At 43.6% G+C, this 21,365-nt stretch overlaps 1 protein-coding gene across 4 annotated transcripts in view; it reads left to right on the top strand.

Moving 5' to 3' along the window:
- The window catches only part of MAPK8 (mitogen-activated protein kinase 8), a 98,415-nt gene continuing 85,486 nt past the window's right edge, over positions 8,437–21,365 (top strand). For 3 of the 4 annotated variants that reach the window (XM_018042429.1, XM_018042428.1, XM_018042430.1), the window contains exon 1: positions 8,437–8,618. The gene's annotated coding sequence lies outside the window, so the exon portion shown is untranslated. The remainder of the gene's footprint in view (positions 8,619–21,365) is intronic. The other variant, XM_018042427.1, reaches the window with a different exon arrangement.

The raw sequence follows: 21,365 nt of genomic DNA, 5'->3' as shown, positions 1-21,365 counted from the left end.
GGAGGATAGAGGAGGCTTGTGTGCTGCAGTCCATGGAGTCTCAAAGAGTTGGACACCACTTAGCGACTGTACCACGACAACAATAGTGATTCCTGAGTAGCAGCATAAACCTACAAATTACAAAAATGATTGCATTTTTGCTGTTGTAATTTGATATTATTTCATATTAATTACCTTTGGTGTCATAATTTTTATAATGAATATAATACTTTGCTATTATGGTTCTTGATTGATCATAATAATTTTCTGACACACTTTTTCCCAAATTCACTTGTCAGGTAATCAAAATGTATAGTTTTAACAACTTTTTAAAAACCAACTTTCAATTGAGATAATTGAAAATGACATCGGTCACCCTTGGCAAGTGAAGATAACAAATAATTTTTTATAATTTTAAATTTGAGGAAAGTTCCCTGGTGCCTAGTGGTTAGGATTCTGGACTTTCACCTCTACAGTCCATGGTTCAATCCCTGGTCAGGGAACTAAGATCCTGCAAACCACATGACATAGCTAAAAATAAACTGAATTTTTTGAGAAGGATTTTCTACGGATGCAACCGCCATCGGTGCTGTGGTGAGTATTTTATAGGCTGTGACAACATCAGGATAAATTTCTGACAAATTATTTTAAAATAGAAATTTTAGTACATTTGGAAATGATGATTATTAAAGAACATTTTTTCTAAAAGAAATTTTAACTCCGTTTTATGTCTTACAGTTTTAAATGTAAATTTATGCAATGCCATTTTTTAATATTTCCTCTGATACCTTCTGGAGAAGGCAATGGCAACCCACTCCAGTACTTTTGCCTGGAAAACCCCATGGATGGAGGAGCCTGGTGGGCTGCAGTCCATGGGGTCATGACACGACTGAGCAACTTCATTTTCACTTTGATGCATTGGAGAAGGAAATGGCAACCCACTCCAGTGTTCTTGCCTGCCTGGAGAATCCCAGGGACAGGGGAGCCCAGTGGGCTGCCGTCTATGGGGTCGCACAGAGTCGGCCACGACTGAAGTGACTTAGCAGCAGCAGCAGCAGCAGCTGATATCTTCTGTAACTTGTGCAAAGTTGAACAAGAAATGAAAAGCTGCTTCACGATTTGTGTGTAATTTAAAACAGCTATTTGTGTATTATTGCTTTATTGCTGTATCATCAATTAGAAGGAAAAATCAATTTTAAAATTGTCTTCCTCATTAATAATTGGTTCCTCTGTAGCTTCATATGAAAATGGTATTCATTTTCATTGAATAAAACAATCCTTAACTTTAATTTCTGAGACTGTAGATGTTTGCTTTGCCATGTCACAGCGGTTTTCAAAACCAGGTATCCTAAACTTTTTGAAGAACGCTAATAATACCCTGAAACGACTTACTGCAATGTCTATGCTGCATCTGTAGTTTCTAAAAAAGTACAGTTTATAGCTAACAAAGTCATTTGAGGAGGAGCAGAGCCTGTCACTGTGCATGCGCACGCACACTCAGCTGTGTCCAACTGCCTGTGACCCTATGGAGTGTGGCCAGCAGGGATCCTCTGTTCATGGGGATTCTCCAGGCAAGAACGCTGGAGTGGGTCGCCATTTCCTTCTCACTTCACGGTGTTTTCCTGACCCAGGGATCGAACCCGAGTCTCTTGTGTCTCCTGCGCCGGCAGGCGGATTTTTTTTTTACTACTGAGCCACCTGGGAAGCCTCTGTCCTTGAGTTCAAGTCAAAGAATTCATATGTGTGCAGATCCCCCAGGGAGGTGCTCTGGAGACTGATGGGAAGGGGCCCCTCGCTGAGGTCCCAGCCCTGCCCCCGTGCAGATCCCCTCCTCCCTCCTGGGCCATGTTTCTTGCTGCCTCCACTGCCGCTGCCATTGAAATTAATCATCACTCAAACTTAAAAGGACATATTTGAAAGTATGGGAAGTGCTGTTAATAAATACAGGAAACAGGTGTAAACTGGGCCCATCCTGGACAATCTGGGACATCTAGTTCGACCTGTCCAACACAAAGACTAGCAGTTCCTTGACACTCACTTTATGAGTGATTTTTAGTTCTGCTTCAGATCAACCATTCACAGTGGTGAACATGCCTAGGGGCTGCTCCACGTCAGAAACTTAAACTACATTGTCTCATCTAACTCCTTTCTGGCCAGCTCCCTCAGGCATGCCCTTATATACACTGACAAACATTCTCAGTCCTAAAGTACTGAAAACCCTTGCTCCTTGTGTGAATTTTGCCCCAATCCATCTGTCTTCTACCAGCCTCACCATACTCCTTGCCTCACTGTAGCTCTTGCCCAGCCTGGACCCCACAGTCCTTATCCTGATCTTCTCAGGAATACTTTCAATTTCCTTGCCCTCCACCCTTTCATTCAACATGCTCAGGAAAACCCCAGCTCCTGGATACTCCCTCCAAGTGTTGTCTTTATTTCTCTGAGTTGAGAAAGAGTCTGTAGAAATATCCACCATTATGCCATTTTGAGGGATTTCCCAGGTGACTCAGTGGTTAAAAAAAAAAAAAAAAAATCACCTGCCCATGCAGGAGACGCAAGAGATGCAGGTTCAATCCATGGGTCAGGAAGCTCCCCTGGAGTAGGAAATGGCAACCCACCCCAGTATTCTTCCCTGGAAAATTCCATGGACACAGGAGCCTGGTGGGCTCCAACCCACGGGATTGCAAAGAGTTGGACGCAACTGAGCACGTGCAAACACTCTCTCTCTCTCTCTCTCTCTCTCTCTCTCTCTCTCACACACACACACACACACACACACACACACACACACACACACCCCATTTTGAAACCTGACTTTCGATTGCAACTGAATACCACTCAAAAATCCTTGAACCTGCTCTTTACTTGGCACTCTTGTACTTACTTCTTTGCTCAGATCTATAAGCTTTATAGGACTGCTTGGGGTGAAGGGAAGTCTAGTGCCTTGCTAGTCTCTTCAGGGGAATTTCATTTCTGTGTAGTTTTTTTTTTTCTTTTGTGGTTAAAATCTTTGCCCCACAAGCTAGCTCCTAATGTTTGGTTTGCTCTTTGGCTGCTTCTTCCAGCCCCATCCATCCTCCCTCTCAGGGCTGCTGACCTCTGACACAGTGGGGAATTCTACCTCCAAGATCCTGATGCCCACCCTTCTGTGAGGGTAGAATGAGCCATGTATTTAAATCTATCAGTTTGGTCCCATCTTCCCTAAGAACGTGCACAAGAGGATCCAGACAGGATGAGCCTCATCTCTTTGTGGGCACAGCAGCCTTGCTTGATTTCTTGGAGATAGAACCTCATGCCATGGTTCTGACTTTGAGAAGTTTGTCTGTGATATCCCTATTGTTCCTGCTGATTCCAAGGGGAGGGGAGTCCTGCTCTCTGCTCTGCATAGGCTGACATTTACCAACCACACTTTGCTTTACAAGGAAACAGAACACTGTGAGTGAGGGGTAGGGAAAGTGGGCTGGGTTTGAGACCGTATCCAGTCTTTGTGTGGTTTAGCACCTCCAGAAATCGTTTTCTCCCCCATTTATGCTGCATTGCTTATCTGTCAAGCATCAGGTGGAGCGTAAACTGTCTGAGATTCAGGAAGGAATGCTCACTTTCTTCCCCGTGTAGTTGTCTTTCATTTAAATGGTCCATACCTTGAAGGGCTATGGCATTTCCTCTGCCTTTCCCCACACAGAAACTCTACTCTCTTCTGCCCTCTTCTTAGATCCACAGTAAGCCTCAAGCTGGAAGGCTGATGCAGCTGAGAATTAATCTTGCTGGTCTGGGCATGAGGGGCAATGAAACCTACCCCAGAGAAGCAGAAATGTTTTTGTATGGGAATCTGCTTAGGAACAGGATAAAGGAGCTGTCGACATTCCTTTACCAGATGGTCTCTTACCCTCTGCTTTCTAGAAACAAGAACATCATTTCAGGACCACTGGAGGACTCCAGATCACCCCTGGAGTCAGGGACTGGAGACGGATCCTGGCCAGAGGCCTCTGCCAAGGAGGTCACAGTAAACACCTCTCTTAGCAACTTTTCTGCTTTGCAGGGGGCTCAAAATCCTGCCACCTGAAGACAATGACTCTTAACTCTACAGGGATACCAGAATCTCCTTCTTGCTAGCCAATAACACTACAAAAAGCCTTTTTAAATTTAGCTGGAAATGTGTAGAACTTTTGGCAGAATTTGGGAATTCATAGGGGACTCCCTTCTAAAAGGTCATTTTCTGAATGCAAGCCAATCTAACATGAATTCCAGGTTTACATCTGAGGGCAAGGGAGGGAGCCATGAAGGTGGCGATGGAGATGAAGGCAGAAATGGATGTAGAGATGGAGATGGGCACGGAGATGGGGATGAAGACAGAAACAGAGATGGCGATGAAGATGCAAGGGCGATGTGTCCTCCCTAAAACTGTCGAGGGAGAGGGGCCAGCAGTGAATGGCTCTCTTCTCTCTACCACGGGAGCTAGATGAATTTTCTGCAGTACAAATGACACATTTTACGCAGAGGAGCCTGGTAGGCTGTAGTCCATGGGGTCTCGAAGAGTCGGACGCGACTGAGCGACTTCACTTTCACTTTTCCCTTTCATGCATTGGAGAAGGAAATGGCAACCACTCCAGTGTTCTTGCCTGGAGAATCCCAGGGACAGCGGAGCCTGGTGGGCTGCCGTCTATGGGGTCGCACAGAGTCGGACACGACTGAAGCGACTCAGCAGCAGCAGCACAGGAAATGTAGGTGAAGAATTTGTAAATGAGGCACAGAATCCTTGTTGAGACACCTGATGAAAAGTCTTCTTCCTAAATATATATTTATTTAAAACAACAGCAAGGATTTTATTTATTGTTACAGGACTTCAATGACATATTCTTTCCCTCCCACTCAATTCCCTTTTTTTTTCTCCAGGGCATAAATATTGAATACCTTCAAAGCTGGATGTGGATGGCAAGAGGGCAGTTTAGTACAGGCATACCTAAGCTGTGGCAGGCAAGGGTAGAACTTTACTAAAGAGCCAATAATGAAACAATTCCTTAGCTCTTCTTTTACTGAGTGAGCCCTCAATAGATTCACAAGGAACTACAACCAGTTAACAAGGAAGAATGCCATGAGAAGGAAGAAGGAGGCCCAGAGCCATGTCTGGGTTACGGAAAGGATTTTGAATTTGCAGGCTATCAAAGATGATAACATTCGATCACAAATAGTGAAACGCCTTCCGAAATCACACACATGCACATATACGTATATAACCATGCAGGATGTCTTTTTCTAGATGTAGATAAGTGGAAGCTGGCAGTGGAAGGCTGAGGCTCAACCAGAAGCTCTTCCTGTGGAAAGAGAGGCTGTTACTAGCATTATAGAGCTAGGTATGAAGACTGGGAGCTCTGTTCTGCAGCACTCACTTCACAACCGCGCTGATTATTTTGTCTTTTGCTACTTCCACGTGTTCCGTATTATCTGCTGGGGAGCAGGAGGTACCGGTCAATACTTCCACCTGCCTGTCCAGTCTTATATCCTCCACCCTTTCCTTCACCTCGCTCTCCCAGGAAACTTACACTCATGCTTTTTCCCTCTGTTCCACCTTTCCCTCCTAATAGTCTCCCTACCAGATGTAAATATGTGTGTGTCTTCCTTCACTTCCTGACTCATCATTACCCACCATCTCCATTTTCAATCTCCCATTCATTCCTTAGCCCACTTCAAACTACTTCTGGATCTAAGTACTCCAGGATTTTAAGCTTCCTCTTACACTTGATATTACTGATCACTCTTTCCTGAATCCTTCTCCCCTGGTTTTCCTTCTTCCTCTTGGGAGCTCTTTCTCAGGCTCCTCTTTTTTGTATTAATTCAGTGCTGAAGTTCCTTAAGCCTGGCTCCAAGCCATGTTTACTTCGTGTTCAGTTCCTTTTCTCACTCAGGCCGAGGCTAACTGATCCACCCCCAAGGCTTTAAGTCATCACTATCTGCCAATGATTCTTCTCTTATCCACCTGATCCCAGCTCTGAATACCATCTTCCAACCTGGCATTTCTTTGGGGCAGATCAAAACCTTCAAACTATTTGCTCTCACAATCTTTCCATGCAACCGCTGTTCTCTTCCAAGATTCCCATCTCAGTGAACCAGCACACACATCCCATCTTTGGCTACATGCAAAAAACTTACAACTCTTCCATAATAACTCCGTTTCTTTCACTGCCCACCTAAATCCATCACCAAGTTCTCCCAGAGGGTCCTTTTACTGTTTCCATGACCGCCACCCTAGAGCAAGCCTCTGCCACCTGCCATCTAGACTGTGCCTGTGTCTACCTGGCCTCTTTTCAACAAGTAATCTTCTCAAGATGCCATTCTGACCATGCCACACACTTTGCTACAGCATGCCAGGTGCTTCCCATTGCACTTAGGATTAAGACAAGATTTTCAGCATGAGTAGTATGACTGTACTAGGTTTGGTTCTTTTATAATCTTTCAAACATCATCTCATAGCTTCTTCTTCCTTGCTTTTCCAGCAGCACTGGTCTTTTCCTCAATTTATCAAACTCACCCTGCTCCCTGTCATCACATGACTCTTGCACACTAAATTACCTCTGTCTGAAACAAATGTTTTTTGCCTGGTTGAATCTGTTCTCAGTTCAAGAGGCATTTCCTCAAGGAAGACGTTCCTGGCTTTATTAATTTCATCAACTGGTTCAATATCATTTTGTATTATAATGCAGTGATCATTTTGGATTTGTTTACTGTTATTATTTCTATATTATAATGATTAGGTCTGTAAGCCCCATCCTATTTCCAGTATTAGCAAAGTACTTGGCACAGAATGGGCATGTAATAAATATTTATTTGAGAAATAAAGGAAGGAAGGAAATAAAGAAGCCTGAGAGAGAGGGGGGAATTAGGGAGAGACTGAACAAATGAATTTATGTTTCATTTCAGAATCACTGGAAACAGGTCAGCCCAACATGACATGGAAGACAGTCTACCTGAATTCACTCCTTTATTCAATAAATATGTATTATTCATTACTAAAGTAGTATACTTTTTTTCTGATTATGGACACAATGTGGAAACCACAGGGAAATACTTAAAATATAAAAGAAAACCAATTCACAGTCCAATGATGAACTACTGTTAAAATCAGTTCAGTTCAGTTACTCAGTCAAGTCTGACTGCGATCCCATGGACTGCAGCATGACAGGGTTCCCTGTCCATCACCAACTCCTGGAGCTTGCTCAACTCATGTCCATCGGGTCGGTGATACCATCCAACCATCTCATCCTCTGTCATCCTCTCCTCCTCCTGCCTTCAATCTTTCCCAGCATTAGGGTCTTTTCAAATGAGTCAGCTCTTCGCATCAGGTGGCCAAAGTATTGGAGTTTCAGCTTCAGCATCAGTCCTTCCAGTGAATATTCAGGACTGATTTCTTTTAGGATTGACTGGTTGGATCTCCTTGCAGTCCAACGAACTCTCAAGAGTCTTCTCCAACACCACAGTTCAAAAGCATCAATGCTTTGGCGCTCTGCTTTCTTTATGGTCCAACTCTCACATCCATACACGACTACTGGAAAACCCATAGCTTTGACTAGACAGACTTTTGTCGGCAAAGTAATGTCTCTGCTTTTCAATATGCTGTGTAGGTTGTTAAAATAATTTGCCACGTTTCTTTTCAGTTTTTTTCTATGTATGTGTAGTATATAAGTAGGATCATTCTCTCCATGTATAATAGATTTGCTTCTTTCTCTTAATGAAGTATGATGAACGTTTTCCTGTGTCGTTAAGAATCCCTCGAACACATGGTATTTAAACTTCTAAAATGTATTCTATTGCAAACATGTATGTAATTTAGACATCTTTCCACTCGCCGGATATTTAAGGGCTTGCCAATTTGTCACTTCTCTAGCTGACATATACATGCCTTGTGGGGCCGAGACAAACAGGATAATGCAGTGACTTCTGTAGGAAGTGGACTTAGGGAAAACAGGAGGCAGGTTTTGCCAAGTGGCTTAAGAGAATATTTGCTTGAGGGTTGCTGAGCCCGAAGCAGGTGTCCTCCGAGTGGAACGTACTGTCAGTCATGGTAAAGAGCTTTTTGTCCCTCAGGTGTGAGCCCTAGCCATAGCGCCAGATTCCCGGGCGGGTCCGGCTTAAGCGCACCTGACCTTCAAACTCTGGGGCAAGGAGCCCCAGAGGCCTTGGCTGGGACTAGCGGACCGCCCCCATACAGCTGCGGGGCACTCGGGCCACACGCCGCCACGCGCCAGGAGCAAATCCCCGCCCCGTTCAGCACTCCGCCACACCCCGCACTGGAGACTCTCACGCGCTCTTCTCGTAGCTCCGCCTCCAGGCGACCGCCGCAAGCCCGCCCATCCCCCTGCAGTAGCCCCGCCCCCGGATTGCGGGCTCCGCCCCCGCAATCCGGGCCCCCGGGCTGCCCCGCCCCATGGGCCGCTCGCGAAGCGCGGAGGCGGGGTCCTGCGCGATGACGTGAGCGGGCGTGCGCGGTGACGGCCCGCGTCCCTGTTACTCAGCGGAGCGGCGGAGGCCGGACGACGCGGCCCGGATCGCGGAGCCGCGAGCAGCGCTGGGTAACGGCTGCGGAGACCGCCGAGACGGCGCCGGTTCCCGCCGCCGGGCTTTCCTGTCGCCATTCGCTGCGCTGCCGGGTGAGTGCGGCAAGTGCCTCAGGGCCAGGGCGGCCGGCGGCCCCGCCGTGTTTATGTTATTGTGCCGCCGCCACCGCCTTTGCTCAGCCGTGACCCCCTCCCGGGAATGAGGACGGGAGCGCGCGGCGGGCGGGGGGCGCGCGGCCGGCGGGGGCGGCGCGGGAACAATAGCGGCGGAGGCGGCGGGGGCCAGGGGGCGTGGGGCTGCGGGACGCGGGCGCGTCCCGGCCGCCCCCTCGGCCCCAGCTCCGCCCGTCGGTCCTCGCGCGCCCTCCTCGCGCGGGTCCAGCGCCCACGTCGGGAGAGGAAAATGGAGCGGGAGGCGGGTGGCAAGTTCTGAAACACTTGGGCGAAGGTCTGGACGAAGGCGCCTAGTCGGCCCGCTGCTCCCCGGCTGCCTCTCCCGGCGGCAGGGACCCGCAAAGAGCGCTCCGGTGGCCGGGTCGCGACGCGTGCCCGGCGCCCACGGGGACAGCGTTTTGTTTCTCGGTGGTTTCTTTGTGCTAATGTTCTGAGCGAACGCAGGCGGTGGTGCCGAAAGAGGCTGGAGTGGCCTTCAGCTCCCGGCTTGGAGGAAGAGCTGGGGCTCGAGGCTTGGGCAGGAGGTGGAGGTGTCCGTCAGGCTCAGCGCGAGCTTCAGTGGTCAGCGCGCATTTCTGTGGAGGCTCACTCGGTGGCGACCTTTTGACTTTTTCACCCCACCCTCCCTTCTCTTTGTCTTGCGCTTATGTTCCCTGTCCTTCGATGGGAGCCAAGTCTCCTCTAAAGTCCTGTGGTGAGCACTTTTCATTTTAATTTCTGAAAGTTTCCCATCATATGTTTTCTGTGAACTAACTTAATAACATGTTGACTGCACGGTATCAGACAGTGTCCAATGGTTACTATTTTTGCCCCTAAACTCACTGATCTTTCTAGTAGAATTCTGGCCTGTCAGTCCATTGTGTTTTAAGAAAAGCACCTAGCAAGTACCTCCTTGGTAATTAGAACATCTGTTTATTTCATTCATTCATTCAGGAACTGTTCAGTATTGTACCCAGATGGAGTTTGAGGGCAAAGAGAAATACTCTGTAATGGAAGAAAATACTTTGAACTATAACAGATGTACCTTTAAATTAGACGATTGTATAAGTGATGTGAGTTAAAGAAGGTATAGTTATGCTTTGGGTCATTTTACTGTTTTTTAGTAGTGTATCTGGAATTTCTAGTGTAACATTATACTTATGAAGAAGTAGGCTTACATTTGGTCTAAACGTACAACAGCTTTTATGTATTTCGTTACAGTCATTTGTAATATTTACTTCAGAATCCCTTACTGTGGGTTAAGCCTAGGAGGTCAGATGCTGTGAGTGAACATGTTTAGTGTGTACCTGATGTAACAAGCAATCAAAATGTGACTTCCTTGAGGACAGGCCTGTCTTGCATTTGTGTTTCTAACACCTAGCCTGGAATATAGTAAGTGTTCAATGAAAATCAGATTGATGGAAAGCTCTTTAGAGCTGATAACATCTAAATTCAAGCCTTAACAAAAAACATTTTAATGTTCTCTGTATAGTTTTGGAAGCCTCAAGCAAACTCACTTCCAGATGACTAAATGATCAGTTCATATATATTATCTGTCATGAAAATAGGGGCTTTTGAATCACTTCAGTATTAATTTTTTTCCTATCACTTCTAACCCATTGACTATCTTAAAATTAAACCTTGTCTAAAATACTTTTTAAAATATGTGTGTGTCTCTGTGTGTAAGTACACACAGACACAGTGATATTTCAACAGGGTCTATAATGATTGTGAATATTACCTTTTGTGAATATTACTTGAAAAGTTTCTGAATGCTCTTTTAAGCAGAAAAGTTAAAGGAAACAAATTGCATTAAAGTTTTTGTTAGAAATGTTTAATTCTAAATTCTTCATTGTACTAATACTATTGGTGAGGCATATGGGCCTAAGACTGAAAATAATATTAATTTATCCACATTACATCTCTTTTCCACTTAGTATATCTTAGCATTTGCTTTGGATATGAAAGAATCTGAGGTGAACTTATTCTCTGATTTAGAGAACAAATAAAGAAATAAAATGATACTTTATTAACATAAAGGATGAAAATCATGAGATGCTAAGCCTTATTGCTTTACCTAGTTAGTATGTCAGATTTCAGTAAGGGTAACTGATACAGATCCTCACAGTCATGCTATACTTGTGTCAAGTCAGAGTTTTTTAACTTGGTTTTCTAAATTCTGTTGGCTTTAAAAAACTTTTTCAAGACACCCCATACTCAATAGCAGTTCCTCCTTATTACGCTCTACATTATCTTTAAAGGAAGAGATAGCACTGATTCTGGTAATAAGTATATTCCATTAATGAATTTGAAAAGGGCTCTTTTTAAAAAAAATTTTTTTTCTTTTCTTTTTTTTTTTTTAAGTTTTTTAAATTTTAAAATCTTTAATTCTTACATGCGTTCCCAAACATGAACGCCCCTCCCACCTCCCTCCCCATAACATCTCTCTGGGTCATCCCCATGCACCAGCCCCAAGCATGCTGTATCCTATGTCAGACATAGACTGGCGATTCTGCTCCCTTTAATTCTCCTGGAAGAGCAAAAAACTATATCCTTTATATCCTAGGAGAAAGGTCACTTGGGAGGAAATTAGTTTAAGAGTAAATTCTACCAAAATTAATGAAATTAGAATCTCAGCTGTTTGCCCAGTGCCTAATATTATGGAAATAACCTTGTGATGATACTCAATGCTTAGTGAAACAACTTGAAGTAATTTATTAAGTGACTAGTCACAAATTATCCTAGCTGCAATTAAAAGCTTGTTGAATAGAAGCCTGATTCTTAATGTCTTGGCTTTGTCAGTGAGTTGAGTTTTGACATATTTGAGTCATCCAGATAATTGAGATGCGTTGTTGCACGTGTATAAAGTAATGTCTGATATTAAGATGCCAGCTCTCTAGAGATCTCTGCTCGAGTCAGTAGTATGGATAGTAGTCGCACTGATTCATGCAGTTCAAGGAAGTCATTATAGGCACATAGCTTTAGATGGAAGTCATTTGCCTATTTCTGTGAGCTGTGATGCTTATTGTCTTAGTCATGGGTTCTTTACATCAATATTTAGTAGCTTTGTCTTCTTGCTCTAATGCAGATTAACTTGAACTTTGATTTCACAAATGAGTTCTGAGTCAACAAACTTTGCTGCTGAAAAGGTGACAGGGGCTTATTAAAGTAAGCTGCCCTTACTTCTGTCAATCAGGGCAACAGGTAGAAATAGACGTTTCCAGGAATCAGATCTAGGTTCACTTCTCAGTTCTGTCATCTGAAGTTTGTCGTCAACAAGCCCTAGAGCTGTAGACAAGTGGCTTATCTTTTTGGTTAGAACTGTAAACTGAGGCTGTTGGAGCTTTTTTTTTTCTTTTTTTTTAATAGAAAGGTTACTTCCCCAGATAGTTGGTTCTTTAGAAAACCTACTGGGACAGAAGAGTCCTTCTTGGGTGATACCAAAATCCTGTGTCAAGAACAACAATGAAACTTAGACTTTGTAATGTACAGAAGCAGAGAAAATTATTGAAACAATATTTTCTATAATATCGATACTTATATATCAACTATAAAGCCTCACTGGAAGCCAGGAGTTCTTTCGTCCTCGTACTCAGTCATGTCCGACTCTTTGCGACCCCATGAAGTGTAGCCCGCCAGGCTTCTCTCTCCATGGAATTTTCCAGGCAAGAATACTGGCGTGGGTTGCCATTTCCTACTCCTGGGGATCTTCCCTACGCCAGGGGATCTTCCCTACGCAGGATCGAACCGGTGTCTGCTTTGGCAGGCAGATTCTTTACCACTGCACACCTGGAAAGCCCCAGGAATTCTTTGGATGGTATATTTTATTCATTCCATAGCACCGAGCTTACTAATGAGACTAGTGCATTCAGATACTTAGTGGAAAATGTGAAAAAGAAGAGTTTATTAGCCTCAAGAAGCTTATGATCATGAATAGAATTTAAGGCCTATCTAAACAGTGAATTTATGTTCTTTTAAAAGATTATGAGGCGTCTCCCAAACGAACAATCCTGGCAAGGCCAAATTATATTGAAATCTAGTTTTTAAAATTATATGTGAGTGTGTATATGTATGGAGAAGGCAATGGCACCCCACTCCAGTACTCTCGCCTGGAAAATTCCATGGACGGAGGAGCCTGGAAGGCTGCAGTTCACGGGTTCGCTGAGGGTGAGGGTCTGACACGACTTAGCGACTTCACTTTCACTTTTCACTTTGATGCATTGGAGAAGGAGATGGCAACCTACTCCAGTGTTCTTGCCTGGAGAATCCCAGGGATGGGGGAGCCTGGTGGGCTGCCGTCTATGGAGTTGCACAGAGTTGGACACGACAAGTGACTTAGCAGCAGCAGTGTATATGTATAAGGCCTTTTAGAGTATTTATTAACTGCCGTTCTTTTTCAGGGTGGTGGGTTGTGTAACAAATATAGCACAAATATTGATATATGTCTCCATCCATATACCTTTGTAGTGCATCAGATTTGGTTAAAATCTAATCAATATTTTAGAATGTTAAGGTGTTCAAACTTAGTTGTGGTTGCTAGCATGAACTTTAGAGTCAGCACTGAGTTCCAATCCATACTCCAGATCTAACTAGCTATATGGCATAGGCTAGTTCAATTTATGGAACATTTCTGGATATGTAGCATTCAGTTCAGTTCAGTTCAGATGCTCAGTCGTGTCTGACTCTTTGCGACCCCATGAACCGCATCACACCAGGCCTCCCTGTCCATCACCAACTCCCAGAGTTCACCCAAACCCATGTCCATCAAGTTGGTGATGCCATCCAGCCATCTCATCCTCTGTTGTTCCCTTCTCCTCCTGCCCCCAGTCCCTCCCAACATCAGGGTCTTTTCCAGTGAGTCAACTCTTCGCATGAGGTGGCCAAAGTATTGGAGTTTCAGCTTTAGCATCAGTCCTTCCAAAGAACACCCAGGGCTGATCTCCTTCAGAATGGACTGGTTGGATCTCCTTGCAGTCCAAGGGACTCTCGAGAGTGTTCTCCAACACCGCAGTTCAAAAGCATCAATTCTTCGGCGCTCAGCTTTCTTCACAGTCCCAATTCTCACATCCATACATGACCACTGGAAAAACCATAGCCTTGACTAGACAGACCTTTGTTGGCAAAGTAATGTCTCTGCATTTGAATATACTAACTAGGTTGGTCATAACTTTCCTTCCAAGGAGTAAGCGTCTTTTAATTTCACGGCTGCAGTCACCATCTGCAGTGATTTTGGAGCCCAGAAAAATAAAGTCTGACACTGTTTCCACTGTTTCCCCATCTATTTCCCATGAAGTGATGGGACTGGATGCCATGATCTTCGTTTTCTGAATGTTGAGCTTTAAGCCAACTTTTTCACTCTCCTCTTTCATTTTCATCAAAAGGCTTTTTAGTTCCTCTTCACTTTCTGCCATAAGGGTGGTGTCATCTGCATATCTGAGGTTCTTGATATTTCTCCCGGCAATCTTGATTCCAGCTTGTGTTTCTTCCAGTCCAGCATTTCTCATGATGTACTCTGCATAGAAGTTAAATAAGCAGGGTGACAATATACAGCCTTGACATACTCCTTTTCCTATTTGGAACCAGTCTGTTGTTCCATGTCCAGTTCTAAGTGTTGCTTCCTGACCTGCATATATTATCTGTCAAATGAAAATAGCAATAGCACATAGTCTCATAGGTCTGTGAGATTTAAATAAGGTACTGCATGTACAGTATCTGGAAGACTAGATGTAAATATTAAGGACATTTTAGCTATTGTTCTCACTAATTATTAACTTGGAGCAAATTTAAAATGCCAAGTAAATTTAAAACCAATTTGATATACAGTATCCAGTCAGATTCTCCAGAATACACCAGTTTTTTCCCCCTCTGATGCGTCTCTAGGATTTTATTTAAAATTTTATCATGTCCTTTTTTTTTTTAAGTTTTGCTTTTTAATTGGAGGTTAATTGCTTTACAGTATTGTGTTGCTTTCTGTCATGCGTCAGCATGAATCAGCCATAGGTGTACATACGTCCCCTTCCTCTTGAACCTCTGCCCCGCCCCTCTCGGTTGTCTGTAGGGGAGCAGAGTTTGGGCCCCCTGCCTCTCCCAGCAGGCCCCCGCTGGCGGCCTCTTCCCACATGGTAATGCGTGTGTTTGCTGGTTGCTCTCTGAATCCGCCCCTCCTCTCTTTCCCCTGCCGTGCCCACAGGTCTGTTCCATGTGTGTCCATCACTGCCCTGCCAGGAGGCTCATCAGTACCAAGTTTATCCTAATCTGAATTCTGAAATGATTTCACATTTGGATCAGTAATCCTCTCTGCCTTAAAATCTGGAAATGTTCCCAAAGCAAATAATAAAGGAAAAGTTTGCCACATTTACCTTTCCCGTGTAGAGAATTGCCAAAGCTTTCCTGGGTTTATTTTGACAGATATCTGAAGGAATGGGAATCCAGGAGCTATGAATAACTTTATCATGTACCCACATTTGAAGAAAATGGAATACTGTCACGTCTTTTAATCTTATTGAGATCTCTGATTCTGTGTGAAAAGTGCGAATTTGTTAGAGACTGGTTAACCACAATAGTTCATAAACCATTTTCTAGAGGTTGTTAGGTAGCATCTGGAAATACTGTTTTTCTTTTTTCTGTTTTCCGTGTAATGTTTGTGTGGTTATTTTGGTAGACCAAATTTCTTGTTCCTTCTTGCGGACAGCAACGATGAGGTGATGCGTTTTGCACATGCAGTTATTTATTGAGAAGGCACTCTATACCAAATCAGGTATTAAGTGATTGTGGGGGCCACATGAAGTAGAAGTTAGTCTCTGCTTTCAATGAGTGTAACTTTATGGGAGATAAGAACAAACATAAGTGCGTTTAGGTCCTAATACCAAGGACCAAAACCAAGTATTGTTAGGCATTTCATTGGGAATTTCTTTAGGCATCAGGCTTCAGAGCTGGCTGGATGTTGGGGCATTTGGGGGCTTCTGAACCAAACATCTTTAGCCCTGCCTTTTAAAATATACTGACTAGATACACCACAAAAAGCAAAACTTCTTCTCTCCTAATTTCTGGTTAAAGTTGAGAGTGTGGTACAGATCAGTTAAAATCTAAATCAGAAGAAAAGGCATACCTTGTAGTCACCTCGCATCCACTTTGGAACAAAACAGGACATCGAAATAAGCATATGGAAAGGTGCAAGTCACATGTTACCTGGAGCCCTCCAACTACTGTATTTAGCTCTGAATACGGAGTGTTAGATGTATGCTGGCAGCTCTTTCTTGAGCCTTTTTCTGTTATTGATAAGTGTGGCTTTACTACTTCTTGTTGCTCAGTGGCCTAAGCTGCATCATATTGATGGAACATTAGAAAAGAAAAACAGTCAGACACACCTGCTTTGCTTGGCATGAAGCGTGAAAGACAGCAGGAGATCGCTGTTTCCTCAAAGCTGTTGGTGAGGGTGGAAACCCGCCATTCCCTGCCTTGCTTCTGAGAGGGTGATTCTCTGTAAAGTGCCATTTGGGTCAACCAAAAGTGAGGTAAAGGAAAGCTACCACTGTAAGATTTCCCTGTGACTAGGAGTCACTTTTCAGGCAAAAAACCAAAGTGTCTCGCTTTGTTACTGTTGAGAGTTTAAGTCTTAGTGATTTTATCTTATTTACATTTTATTTATCTTTTGCTGAAGCAGTATAATCATTTGATTCAGAATTTCAGCGATTTAGATAGATATACAACAGAAAGTCTCCTTTCCACGCCTTGCAGCCCAGCCGCTCCACTCCTTCCTGTGGAGACTGTTGCTTCCCATGAATCCTTCCGAAGGCTGTTAATGTGTGTGCAGATGATGTAGGCATATAATTCCTTTCCAAAACCTTTCGTCTGGATGTATTTCAGAATTAAGGTTTGGTTCTTTAGGGGTGGGGAGGAAGGAAGGACTTGTGCGAAAGATATATAGTGCTTCTGGTATATTTTCTAGACTCACTCGCAGGAGGTAGTGTGCCATTCCATAATTAAGCACGTTAATATTTCTGTATTGAAAGCGTAAATAGATAGTAAGGATAAATAAGAATTATAAGTAGTCGTGTGGAATTTTTGGTCAAATAGGTTTGATACCAAATAGATTTGTGTTGAACTTAAGGAACTTGTATTTCTTGGAGCTTTAGGAATTTCACAATTGCCAGTGGGAGATTATGTATCTTACATATGTATGTACTTTGCCTCCCCTATTTTTTTAAGTTGCAGACCATGCACATACCCTTTACCTTTTGTTTTTAGTTTAATGGTCTATCTTAGAGATGATTTCATATTAGTCTTATCAGTCCATAAACAGCAAGCTTATTCCTTTTCTTTTTTTTTTAGCACCTTCATTGTATAGCACTTGTTTTAGCTTTGGCTGCTGTAACAAAATACCATAAACTAGGTGGTTTAAAAAACTAATGTTTATTTCTCACAGTTCTAGAGGCTGGGAAGTTTAGGGTCAAGGTGCCAAGAGATTTGGTTCCTAGTGAGAGCTCTCCCTGGCTTTCAGATGTCACCTTCTAGCTGTGTCTTCATCTGGAGAAAGAGTGCTCTGCTCGCTCTTCCTTTTTGTGGCACTAACGCCATCATGGGGCCCCATTCTCATGACCTCTTTCTTGTAAACCTGACTGCCCTAGGGTATCATGCAGGGGTTGGCGAGGGCTTCAGCACAAGACTTTGGGGAAGATGAAACATTCCAGTGACGCTGTTACATACGCATGGCATATATTTAAGTAGCCCCTTTCTGAGGCACATTTACGTTGTTTCCAACGCTTTGCTATCAGAAGCCATGGTGCAGTGGGTTACTTTATGCATACATAATTTCACACTTGTATAGAAATCTGTAGGATACACTCCCAGAAATGGAATTGCTAGGTTAGAGTGTGTATGTGCCTTTATAATTTGGATAGATACTGCTAAAGGACAGGGAATCCTGGCATGCTGCAGTCCATGGGCTTGCAAAGAGTCGGACACAACTTAGCGATTGAACAGTAATTGGTATTTTTATTGTGAAGTATCCATAACCTTGCCTAAGTTTCTATTGCTTTGTTACTCGTTTTCTTAGATTTGTAGAATTTATTTTTATAAGGAAATAGCTATATGAAATTTCTTGGAAATATTTTCCCCGTTTACTGTTTGTCTTTTGAATTTGCTTATGATGGTTTTGCCATGCTGACTTTTTTCTCTTTAAGCTTGCTAGTCTTTACTGACTTCTAAATTATATGCCGTGGTTAGCAAGTCTTTCCCTAATTCCAGATTATATGAAAATTTGCACATGCTATTTCTCTAGTATGTCTGTGAAATGGAACAGAGAAGTGAGCTGGTAGGTAAGAAAAATGTGGGGTTCAGTGGGTAAAGAGGAGAATATACAGGGAAGGAGATGGCACAAATAGAGAGACTGGCCTTTGTTAGACATTTCCTCCATCAGATAGGGAATGTAGAAAAGCTGTGTGTTCTTCTAAGGGAGTTTGGAGGCTGCAAGATGAAGGCATATCCTTTTGGTTTTTATCTTCTCTCATGGTTTCTGTTTTATCAGTGAGATTGGTATGGCCAGAGGGGGATGGGAGTGTTTAAAGCAGTTTGGTAAGAAGTATTGATGGTTCATTTAAGAGTTAGAAGTCATGAATTTAAAGTGGTATCAGTCAGCCTGGTTTTGTGATTACTGCTGGCTACCCCAGCATTATTTTCCTGGTTAGATACAAGCACAGATAAAGCAGATGGTTCAGTTCCTCTGGAGTGAGGTTTTGCCAGGTGTATCAGTCAGAGTTCTCCTGAGAAACGAATCAGTGAGAAATACATTTGTATGTCTGTGTATATAAAGAAATTTCAAGGCACTTGGTTACACAGCTATGGGGACTGACAAGTCAGAAATCTGTAGGGCAGGCTGGCAAGAATCTCTTGGACAGAAGCTGATGTTGCAGTCTTGAAGCAGAAGTTTGTCTTTCTTAGGAAAATTTAAGTTGTGTTCTTAAGGCCTTTCAACTGGTTGAATGAGGCCCACCAGCTTTAATGAGGATAATCTTTACTCAATTGTGGATGTTAAACACATCTACAAACCTTCACAACAACACTTAGATTACTGTTTGATTAAATAACAGAACTGTAGCCCAGCCAAGTTGACACACAAAACTAGGTCAGTATAAAAGAATGAAATTCTGCCGTTTGCACTTATATGTGGAACCTAAAACATAAAGAAATGTCTATAGCAAAGCAGAAGCAGGCTTGTAGATAAAGAAAACAAACTAGTGGTTACCAGTAGGGGGAGGAAACGGAGGAAGGGCGTGGCAGGGTATGGAGTTTAAGAGGCTGGCTGCTATGCATGAAGTAGATAAGCAACAAGGATGTATTATGTGTTACAGGGGATTATAACCACTGCCTTAGAATAACCTTTAATGAAATGCAATATGTAAAAATACTGAATCACTATGCGGTACACCTGAAAGCAACACGGTTATAAAAAATGTTTAATTAAAAACTTGTTTTTAATGAAAGGAAGAGAGAAATCAGGGCATTTTAGAAGGAGTGTGTAGAGGAATGGTGATGAACCATGCAGTCTAGTGTGGACAAGAAAGGAGCTCACGTCAGGATGAATGGTGAGGAAGTGCTGGTGTCTAGGTATTGGAAATTTTGGCTAGAATTGTTGCTGGTATGGTCACATGAAGGAAGAGAACTGGAAGAGTTGAATGTGATGGTCAGAGTGAGGTGCTTGAAATAGGGCTTTGACAGATGAAATAGTTTCTGGCAATGATAATTCTGGCAATAGCGTGGCCCTGGGGTGGGTTGCTGAGGTGGAGCAGATGGGAAGGAGGGGGCCAAAGAGTTAAAGGGGCTGAAGTATTAAAGGGGTCAGTCCGTCTGCGTGAATGGTGAGAGGAGTGAGGGCACATACCGGAAATCAGTTGCTGACATCTTTAATCAGTGAGCGAGAATTGGAGGGAAGGTAGTTAATGATCAGGAATAGTAAAGGTAGTTAAAATTTCAGAAGGTTTAGTAAAGGATTTGGGGGGTAGGGGATGAGAAATTGGGTGAAACGGAGGATATACAAGCAGTGTGGCAGTGACAGTTTGGGAAACGATCGTGGATCAGGAAGAGTGGGACTCAGGGATGTAAGTAAGGTGTGGTGAGATTGATCTTGCTAGTAGCTAGGAGAAGGTGGCCATCAGTTCAGCTGTTAGAGGACATAGAATGGCAGTGTTTTTGGCAAGACATAGGATTGCTAGCCTTGACCTGTTTGCGGATTGTAGAAGGAATTTGAGATATCATGACTATTGTTGTATTTTTAAGTGAAATAGAATAGAAGATGTCAGGGTGTATCACAAGTAATAAGGGGATAACATAAGGATTTTTTAGTAGCTTTATTGAGATTTCATGCATGTATCATTACAGTTAACCTGTTTGAAGTATACAGTACAAAGTCTTTCTCGTATATTTATGAAGTAATGCAATCATCACAACAAATTTTAGAACATATTTGTTACTCCTGAAAGAAACTCCATGCTTATTAGCTAGAAGTCGTTTCCTGTTCCTGCCTGTGCACACACACACAACCACACCTCCTGCCCCAGCCCTAGCCCCAGGTAACTACTTACCTTCTACTTCTGTCTGATGGCTCAGAGGCTAAAGGGTCTGTCTGCAATGTAGGAGACCCGGGTTCGATCCCTGGGTCGGGAAGATCCCCTGGAGAAGGAAATGGCACCCCACTCCAGTACTCTTGCCTGGAAAACCCCACGGGCGGAGGAGCCTGGTAGGTTGCAGTCCATGGGGTGGCTGAGATTAGGACACGACTGAGCGATTTCACTTTCACTTTTCACTTTCATTCACTGGAGAAGGAAATGGCAACCCACTCCAGTGTTCTTGCCTGGAGAATCCCAGGGATGGTGGAGCCTGGTGGGCTGCCGCCTGTGGGGTCGCACAGAGTCGGACACGACTGAAGCGACTCAGCAGCAGCAGCAGCAGCAGCAGTCTTTTGTGGCTTAGCACAGTGTTTCCAGGTCTGTTCATCGTGTGGTGTGTGTCAGTATGCATTGTTCCCTGTGATCTGATAGTGTCCGTTTGCACGAATACGCCGAGCCCCCTTTGCCCGCTCTCGCGTTGGCAGGCGTGTGGTGTGTGTTAGTATGCCATTATTCTCGTGATAGTGTACGTTTGCACGAATACCCCGCGCTCGCTTCGCCTGCTCTCGCACTGGCGGCCGTTTGGCTGCAGTGAGCAACACTGTCCTGAGCATTCATGCTCAAGTTCCTGTTTTCCTTTGTTGCTTGTGCTTTTGGTGTTCATCTTAGAAATCATTGCCTGATTCAAGGTCATGAAGATCACTCCTGCGTCTCTTTCAAAGAGTTCTATAGTTTCAGCTCTTACATTTAGCATTGCGATTCTTTTTGACTCAATTTGTGTGTGTTGTGAGGAAGGGATCTGATTTCATTCTTTCGCATATGGATATGTAGTTATCCCAGCACTGTTTGTTGAAAAACAGTTGAGCCTTGAACGACATGGGTTTGAACTGCACTGGTCCACTTCTATGCATATTTTTTTCAATAGATACATAACTATAATGCTGCATACAAGACGCAGGGTTGAATGAGTCCAGGCCTGTGGACGTGGGTAAGAAGGGCCACCTGTAAAGTTATATGTAGATTTTCAACTGCATGGTGGGTGTTCAAGGTCAACTACATTGTGCTTTCTTGTTCAAATGTCTTA

The sequence above is a fragment of the Capra hircus genome, chromosome 28 (assembly GCF_001704415.2).
Source record: "Capra hircus breed San Clemente chromosome 28, ASM170441v1, whole genome shotgun sequence".
NCBI classification, from domain to species: Eukaryota; Metazoa; Chordata; class Mammalia; order Artiodactyla; family Bovidae; genus Capra; species Capra hircus.
The sequence above is the reverse complement of the archived record's forward strand: the minus strand, read 5'-3'. Positions and strand labels throughout refer to the sequence as shown.